Source organism: Dipodomys spectabilis, unplaced genomic scaffold (genome assembly GCF_019054845.1).
Source record: "Dipodomys spectabilis isolate Male_0828 unplaced genomic scaffold, ASM1905484v1 ptg000145l, whole genome shotgun sequence".
NCBI classification, from domain to species: domain Eukaryota; kingdom Metazoa; phylum Chordata; class Mammalia; order Rodentia; family Heteromyidae; genus Dipodomys; species Dipodomys spectabilis.
The window spans coordinates 25,539,455-25,547,590 of NW_024870822.1; the positions used below are offsets into that span (position 1 = coordinate 25,539,455).

Genomic DNA, 8,136 nt, shown 5'->3' on the forward strand with positions numbered 1-8,136 from the left:
ATATATATATATATATATATATATATATATATATATATATATATATGTAGGAATTCCATGCTTACATCAGAAAGAATGACACCGTCCCATTTGTTAGGAAATGGAACGGGAACAACTTGGAAAACATATTAAGTGAAGTAAGCCAGACCCAAAGAAATATGGGTCCCCTGGTTTCCCTCATTTGCTATAATTAGTATACATCTAAGATAATTTTATCAGATGAGTAGAAAAGCTCAAAAGCTATGTACATATGACCATATATCATGATGCTAAGCGAAATGAACCCCAAGATATGGACACAAGAGGTCTTTCTTTGTTGTTATTTTTTAATGTTCATGTGATTTCTTTTGTTTCCTTTGTATGTTCTTCCTCCTGTGGTATATCCCCTGTTGTCACTGTACTTGATTTTGGTACCCTGCATCTTGTATATACATTTATCTAACTTGGGGAATCAAAGAGGAATAAAAAAACTCTGAAACAAGATGCTGGATGACCCATGCAACAATGATACCCGTAAGACAGTGTATTGGAAATTTGCAACTTCAAGGGTGAGAAAGGGGTGGGGGATGTCAGGGAAAGAAGGGTTAGTGGAAGAACAACAAAGAAGGGAGTAACAATGCTTGACAAGAATTGTACTCATTACCTTACTTATAACCCCTCTGTACAGCATCTTTACAATAGAATAAAAAATTAAAGAATTAAAAAATGGAAATTATTTTTCTGATTCTTCAGTGCTTCCTTAACATCTTTGTTCCTGCCACTGTGGATACAGGGATTCAACATTGGGATGACTATAGTATAGGACACAGATATCCCCTTGTTCTGGTCAGTGGAGAACGTAGACTTAGGCATCACATAAAGGACCTGAGTGGCCCCATAGAACAGAGTAACAGCACTGAGGTGGGAAGTGCAGGTGGAGAAGGCCTTGTGGCAGGCCTCAGTGAAGTGCATCTTCAGGATGGTGATGAGGATGCAGATGTAGGAGACGGCTAGGACAATCACTGTGACAAAATGAGAAAGCCAGCAGTAAGTGAGGGAACACCAGAAAGGACACTGATGTCAGAACAGTACAGTTCAAGTACAGGAGCCAAATCCAGAAAAAGTGATTGACTCTGTTTGGTCCACAGAAGACTCAATTATAGAAGATAATGCAAAGGAGCAAAAATTAAGAAACCAGCCAGCATAAGCCACTATGAGCAACTGGACATACACTGTTTTTTAAAATTAATTAATTAACTGATTGATTTCCTTTTCCAAGTTTTTAAAGTTTTCATCATAGAAGTCCTTCACTTCTTTGGTTAAGTTAATTCCTAGGTATCTTATTTTTTGTTGGGCTATTACAAATGGAGTTCCTTCCTAATTTCAGCCACACTTTTCTCATTGTTGGCATACAGAAAAGCCATTGATTTTTTTAATTTAATTTAATTTTATTTGTGAACATACTGTACAGAGGGGTTACAATTACATGGGCAGGATAATGCGTACATTTCTTACCAAGCATTGCAGCCTCCTCCTTTGGTTTACCCTTCACATCCCTTCCCAGCCTCCCCCCTCCCCCCCCAATCCCAATCCTTCTCTTCCCCCCCCCCTCCGCCCCCCGACGTTGTAAAGCTCGTTTTGGACATGACAACTTGTACTTCTCATTGTTGCAACAGGTCCACCTGTATCCTTAAACAACTGGTTTTTCCCCATCTCCTCTACAAGTTATACTGACATCAAATATAGTGAAAGCAGGGGTTATACTGTGGGGGAGGGACATACAAAGCAACAAAGAGATAATCTTATAAATGCGTTAGAAACACATGCATGAAAGAAAAAAAACATTAAAATACATATCTAAGGGTTCATTTTCCTGACATCACATTATCTGACCTTTTCCGCTTGACTCATACATATACTAGATATTGCAAATAAGGGAAACCATGGGACCTATGTTTCTTTGGGCCTGAAAAGCCATTGATTTTTGAGGGTTAATTTTATACCCTGCTACTTTGCCAAAGTTTTGAATCACCCTGAGTAATTTGGGAGTGGAGTCTATGGGATTCTTTAAATACAAGCTCATGTCATCTGCAAAGAGGGAGAGTTTTACTTCTTCTTTCCCTATTTGGTCCCCTTTATGTTTGCATCTTGTCTTATTGCTGTAGCTAGGCATTCTAATACTAGATTGAAGAGAAGTGGAGTTCCTGAGTTAAGAGGAAGTGGCTTTAGTTTTTACCATTAAGTATAATGCTGGCTGTAGGGTTGTCATATACAGCCTTTATTGTATTGAGGAATGTTCCATGGATTCCTAATTTTTCCAGAACCTTCATCATAAAGGGTTGTTGGATCTTGTCAAATGCTTTTTCTGCATCTATTGAGATAACTATGTGGTTCTTATCCTTGCTCCTGTTAATGTGATGAATTATATTAATTGATTTGCATATATTGAACCAGCTTTGGAGGGGGGGCGGGAGTGTTCCGGTCGTGGGGCCTGAACTCTGGACCTGCGCGCTGTCCCTCAGCTCTTCAGCTCTTCAGCTCAAGGCTAGCACTCTACCACTTGAGCCACAGTGCCACTTTCAGATTTTTTCTTTTTGCTTATGTGGTGCTGAGGAATCGAACCCAGGGCTCATGCATGCAAGACAAGCGCTCTACCACTGAGCCACCTTCCCAGCCCCTCCTGTAATATTTTCATGATATTTGGCCTTATGTTGAGGTCTTTGATTCATTTGGAATTGATTCTGGTGCAGGGTTGAATATAAGGATCTAGCTTCAGTTTTCTGCCAACACCATTTGTAGAAGAGGCTCTCTTTCTTCCCCACTATGCTTTTGGCTGTATTATCAAATATTAGGAGGCTATAGGTCTGCGCGTTTATTTCTGGGTCTTCTATTCTATGAAATAGATATTGAGTCCTATTCTTGTGCCAGTACTGAGCTGTTTTTATGACTGTGGCTTTGTAATAGAGTTTGAAGTTTGGTATTGGATTTCATACGATATTGTTCTTCCTGCTAAGGATTGTTCTTACTATCTGAGGTCTTTCATTATTTCATATGAGTTTTTTGGTGCTTTCTCTATATCATTAAAGAATGTTATTGGGAGTTTGATAAGTATTATATTGAATTTATAGACAGTTTTGGGCAGTATTGCCATTTTCATTATGTTAATCCACCTAATCCAGGAGCATGGAAAGTTCTTCCATTTGATCAAGATTCATTGTATACGTAAACTACATTGTTCTTAAACTACACTGTTCAATGGCACAAAAAATCAATATATAACTTCAAATATAAGAAAAGTGAGGGAATGTGTGAGTTGTGATACCTGGGTGAGAATTTTGAAAGGGTGACAGTCATCAAGATGCATTATATTCACAAAGTCATTTATGCATTTACTTAAAGATAATAAACAATATTCAAAAATAAGAGGGAGGATGAGCAGAAACTGCCAATTTTTACATGAGAAGGTACTGGAGAGAAGGGACAGTCATTTCCCTATTGTGTGCTTTTGACTCTAGCCATACATGTTCATGGAAGGGAGGATGGATGAGGATCACTCTCCTAGTTTGTTCCAGTGAGACCTTGGGAAGAAGTGTACTATTTTTCCATTAGTGCTTATCTGAAATGGGGCTTGAGGCTGTTCTCTGTTGTGAAAATCACCCGGTTTCGAGTGTTCTGCTGTAGGTTTGTGTGATCACAGGCCATGGATGCCAGATACTCAAATCTGTAGGGATTCCCACAGATAATTTCAGAGCTAGAAAAATATTGCCAACATTTTGATTGTCTGAACAACTTCAGCATTTTCACAGAGAAGATATATCCAGTCATAACTATTGGTATCATATATATTTCATGAGACTCTGTTGTTGAAAAATTATATATATACATACATACATACATACATACATACATACGTGCCAGTCCTATTGCTTGAACTCAGAATGGGTTGTGTCTCTGACCTCTTTGTGCTCAAAGTTTATGTTCTACCACTTGAACCACAATACCACTTTTGAGATTATATTTTTAATATCTCCATTTCTTGCAATGACATCAAAAATATTTTATGAGACCCTCTGTGGGAGGGGATTACATTAGATGGAAAGTAGTCCTGAATGTCAGCCTTTACAAGTGACTGGGCATGAGAGCAAATCCTGGTCATCTCAGTGACATGGGAAGCCAAAGCGCAAGAACTTGTAGTCTAGGCTGACCCAAACATGATGTGACTCCCTTTCTCAAAAAAAAAACTAAGCAAATGGTACATATGAATATAGAAGATGATGCCAAGCTAAATGAACCCCAAGATAGGGACACAAGAGGTTTCATCTTAGTTGCTGTTGTTTTTAATATACTATGTGATATTTCTGTTTCTTTTGTATGTTCTTCCCCCATGGTGTAATCCCTGTTGTCACTGTATATAATCCCGGTGCCCTGCATCTCGTATATACATTTTTCTGATTTGGAGAGGGGAAGGGAAATAACAAAATGCTGAAACAAGGATACAGGTGACCCATTGTAGCAATGAGACGTACTAGATACTATGTTGAAAACAAACTTTACAACTTGAGGGGTAGGGCAGGGAGGGATAGTAAAGGAAAAACAAAGGAGGGGTAACAATGCTCAATAGGAAATCTACTCATTACTTTATTCATGTAACTGTGCAATATCTTTACAATAAAAATATTTAAAAATAACAAAACAAAAACGGACATATGGATTGATTCAAGTACTATAGTACCTGTCTATCAAGCATGAGTTAAAACCATAAGTTTATACCCCAGTACACTCTCTGTGTGTAACATACTATATATAGCTTAAAATGGTTTTCAACATATTATTTTATTATAAAGCTATGATTTCTCTCTTGCTATATGAAAAATCTCCCGCTGTCATAACAAAAATCTCAATGATGGCTGATTATTGATGGATACACTTCAACCACACATAGTGCGTTTCCTTTATCATTATGCTTATAGAGTATTATTGCTAAATGAAATCCAAGAAAAAATAGCAGATGTCACTAATAAAATATGGCTGTACCAACCTGTCTCTTCAAAGAGATGTAAGGGTTCAACATACATACACATTTATCTACAGAGAGAGTAGAAAAGATACAGACACAGAATTTAAGGGTGTGTGTTATCCAGTTGTTGAGTGTAAGTCTGAAAATTGTAAACAGGTAAGCAAATTGTTCTTACAGGTTAGAATAGCTGTTGCATTCTGGAGTTCAAAGGTGTCAGAGACAAAAACGTAGACAAGAATTTTATAGGTAAACAGAGATAAGACAGACAAACTAGAATATGGATATTGGAGATAGAATTAATAAACATTATATCCATAATGATGAGGCAATCAAACAATGAATAAGCAATTGTGGGGACACTAACGTAGGAACAGAAGAAAGAACTCAAGGAGCAAAATCACAGAAAAAATGATTGCCTCTGTTCGAGGGAGAGAGGAATAAATTACAGAAAGAAGCACATAGAGACAGAGCAACCACTGAGAAAACCACTTTCATGGCCTCTATGAATATTTTGGTTGAATATAGTTTGTTGCAGATAGCAAAAAAGGGATCTTATGCCACGGAAGTAAGATAACTAAACCTAAGTTGTTGTTTCCAGACCAGCAGATAAACTTACCACACTAAAACATGTAAAAGGTTTTTTGTGTCCTACTTAGTCACTTACTATCAGAATGCACAGCCAATCATAAGAGAGTTATCAATCATTTCTCAGGATGAGGTAGTATTGAAAAACCACACACTCTTAAAGGTTTATATTTGCTGCAACATTAATTTATAGCACAAAGTACATTAAATAAAATGCATGATTAAAAATAAAAAAATTTTTATGGAAAGCAATGTGTTATTCATAATTATAAATTAAATTTAATAAAGGGAACTCTTTATTAACCTGTGACATAGCAGTTAATCTCTGAAATTTCACTCTCCACATTTTCCAAAATGGTCAACACTAAAATATTATTATTAGACGTTGGCAACAGAAAATTACCTTTTACTATCAGCTGAATAGAACATTTTCACAATAAAAAAATATGGTGAACTAACAGATACTAAGAAAATATTTTCCTGCCCATCTGTCTTTTCAGGGCCTCCTTAATATCCTTGTTCCTGAGAGTATAGATGAGTGGGTTCAACATGGGGATCACCACCATGTAGAACACAGATATCACCTTGTTCTGGTCAGTGGAGTACAGAGACTTTGGCAACACATAAATAAACGTAGTGGTCCCATAGTACAGAGTGACCGCACTGAGGTGGGAGCTGCAGGTGGAGAAGGCCTTGTGGCGGCCCTCAGTGGAGCGCATCTTCAGGATGGTGATGACGATGTACATGTATGAAAAGACTACAACTAGCACTGTGAACAGGATCAAGAAGCCACAAATACTTGATGCAACACCTGTGAGGACACTGACATCAGAACAGGACGGTTCAACTAAAGGAGCAAAGTCACAGAAGAAATGATTGACTCTATTGGGTCCACAGAGAGGTCAAACATAGACGCAAAGATAGAGAGTGCAACCATTGAGTAAACCACCTGCATAAGCCACCGTGATTAACTGCACACAGACTCGGGTGGACATTTTGGCTGAATACAACAGTGGGTTACAGATGGCCATGAAGCGATCATAAGCCATGGCAGCCAGAAGGAAGTATTCAACTGCCCCAAAGAAAGCAGCTGAGCAAAGCTGGAAAGCACATCCATGGAAAGGGATGGTATTTTTGTCCGCTAGGAAGTTAACGAGCATATTGGGTGTGACAGTGGTTGATAAAGCTACGTCAGTAAAGGCTAAATGGCTGAGAAAAAAGTACATGGGATGGTGGATCAGAGAAGAAAGTCTGATGAGAAGAATTGTGCAGAGATTGCCAGATATGGTCATCAGGTATATGCACAGGATGATGATGAAGAGGATGACTCGAAGGACTGGATCATGTGTTAAGCCCAGTAGAATGAACTCTGTCACTGTAGTGTGGTTCCCATCCAGTAGAGAATCCATCTGACAGTGGAGCTCCTGCGAGACAAAACTGTGATGAAGGCTGATATGAATGAACCATAAATATGTAGTTACATTTTGATTAGCATGTGCATGCATTTATTGCAAGCAAACATATTAATTACATTTTAACTGTAGAGTTTCACAGTCTGTGCTATTTAAAATATGTTTAAGCAGAAATATTAAAAATTAGCTTCAAATAATGTCTCTTTGGCCCACTACATTTGCTACAATAAACATGCAGAACTTTTATCCTAAGACTTAAAAATAAGAGAATTATCAAACTGACAAAAATCTTTAATATACCTATCAAAATGGTTTTAGAGTTGTTAAGTAAAAATTTGTAGTAATAACTGGAATAGAAGATGACATTTATCAACAGCTTATTAATAACTGGAGGATTTAAATATTTACATATAGTTCTGTTTATTTTCTAAAAACTATATCTTAAATACTTTTATTTCCATTTTGTAGTTGAGCAAAAGTTAAGCAACTTCTCTGAGGTTTCATAGAAAGTACTAGAAGCAGCACATGAATCTCAAGAAGGTTGGACACAGCTCATTTATCCAGTATCCATAATGTAAATGAAATAAAAGTTGCAATTAAATAAATAACGATTACAATGAAGGTGAACACACATGTAAACAGGGGATATGGGGTTCAATTTTCAGTTATCTGTTCATTTATAAAGGAAGTGCTTCCTTAGTCACATAGTTTACAAGTCTATCAGTAAAAATATTCTTGCTTGAAGACCAATATTTTTATCACAAAGATGATGTACAGAGGGATTATAGTTAAATAAATAAGGCAATTAGTACATTTCTTTTCTAACAGTGTTACCCTCCCTCATTTTCTCTAGCTTTCTCTCAGGGAGAAAAATACAACAGTGATTCATTTTGTTGTTGTTTTTTTAATGTGCTAGTCTTTTTTCACATTCCACATTTTATACAACCTCAAAGAATACATACTATACAATAAACTCATGCAAGGTATTAATGTACAAAATCTTTTCTCAAAAGACAGACCTCTTGCCAGGCGCCGGTGGCTCATGCCTGTAATCCTAGCTACTCAGGAGGCTGAGATATGAGTATCGCAGTTCAAAGCCAGCCTGGGCAGGAAAGTCAGTGAGACTCTTTTCTCCAATAAACA

At 37.3% G+C, this 8,136-nt stretch overlaps 1 pseudogene; it reads right to left on the minus strand.

The window, feature by feature from the left end:
- Positions 1-6,045: 6,045 nt before the first annotated feature.
- Positions 6,046-6,990, minus strand: LOC122117601 (annotated as a pseudogene).
- Between the last annotated feature and the right edge of the window lie 1,146 nt (positions 6,991-8,136).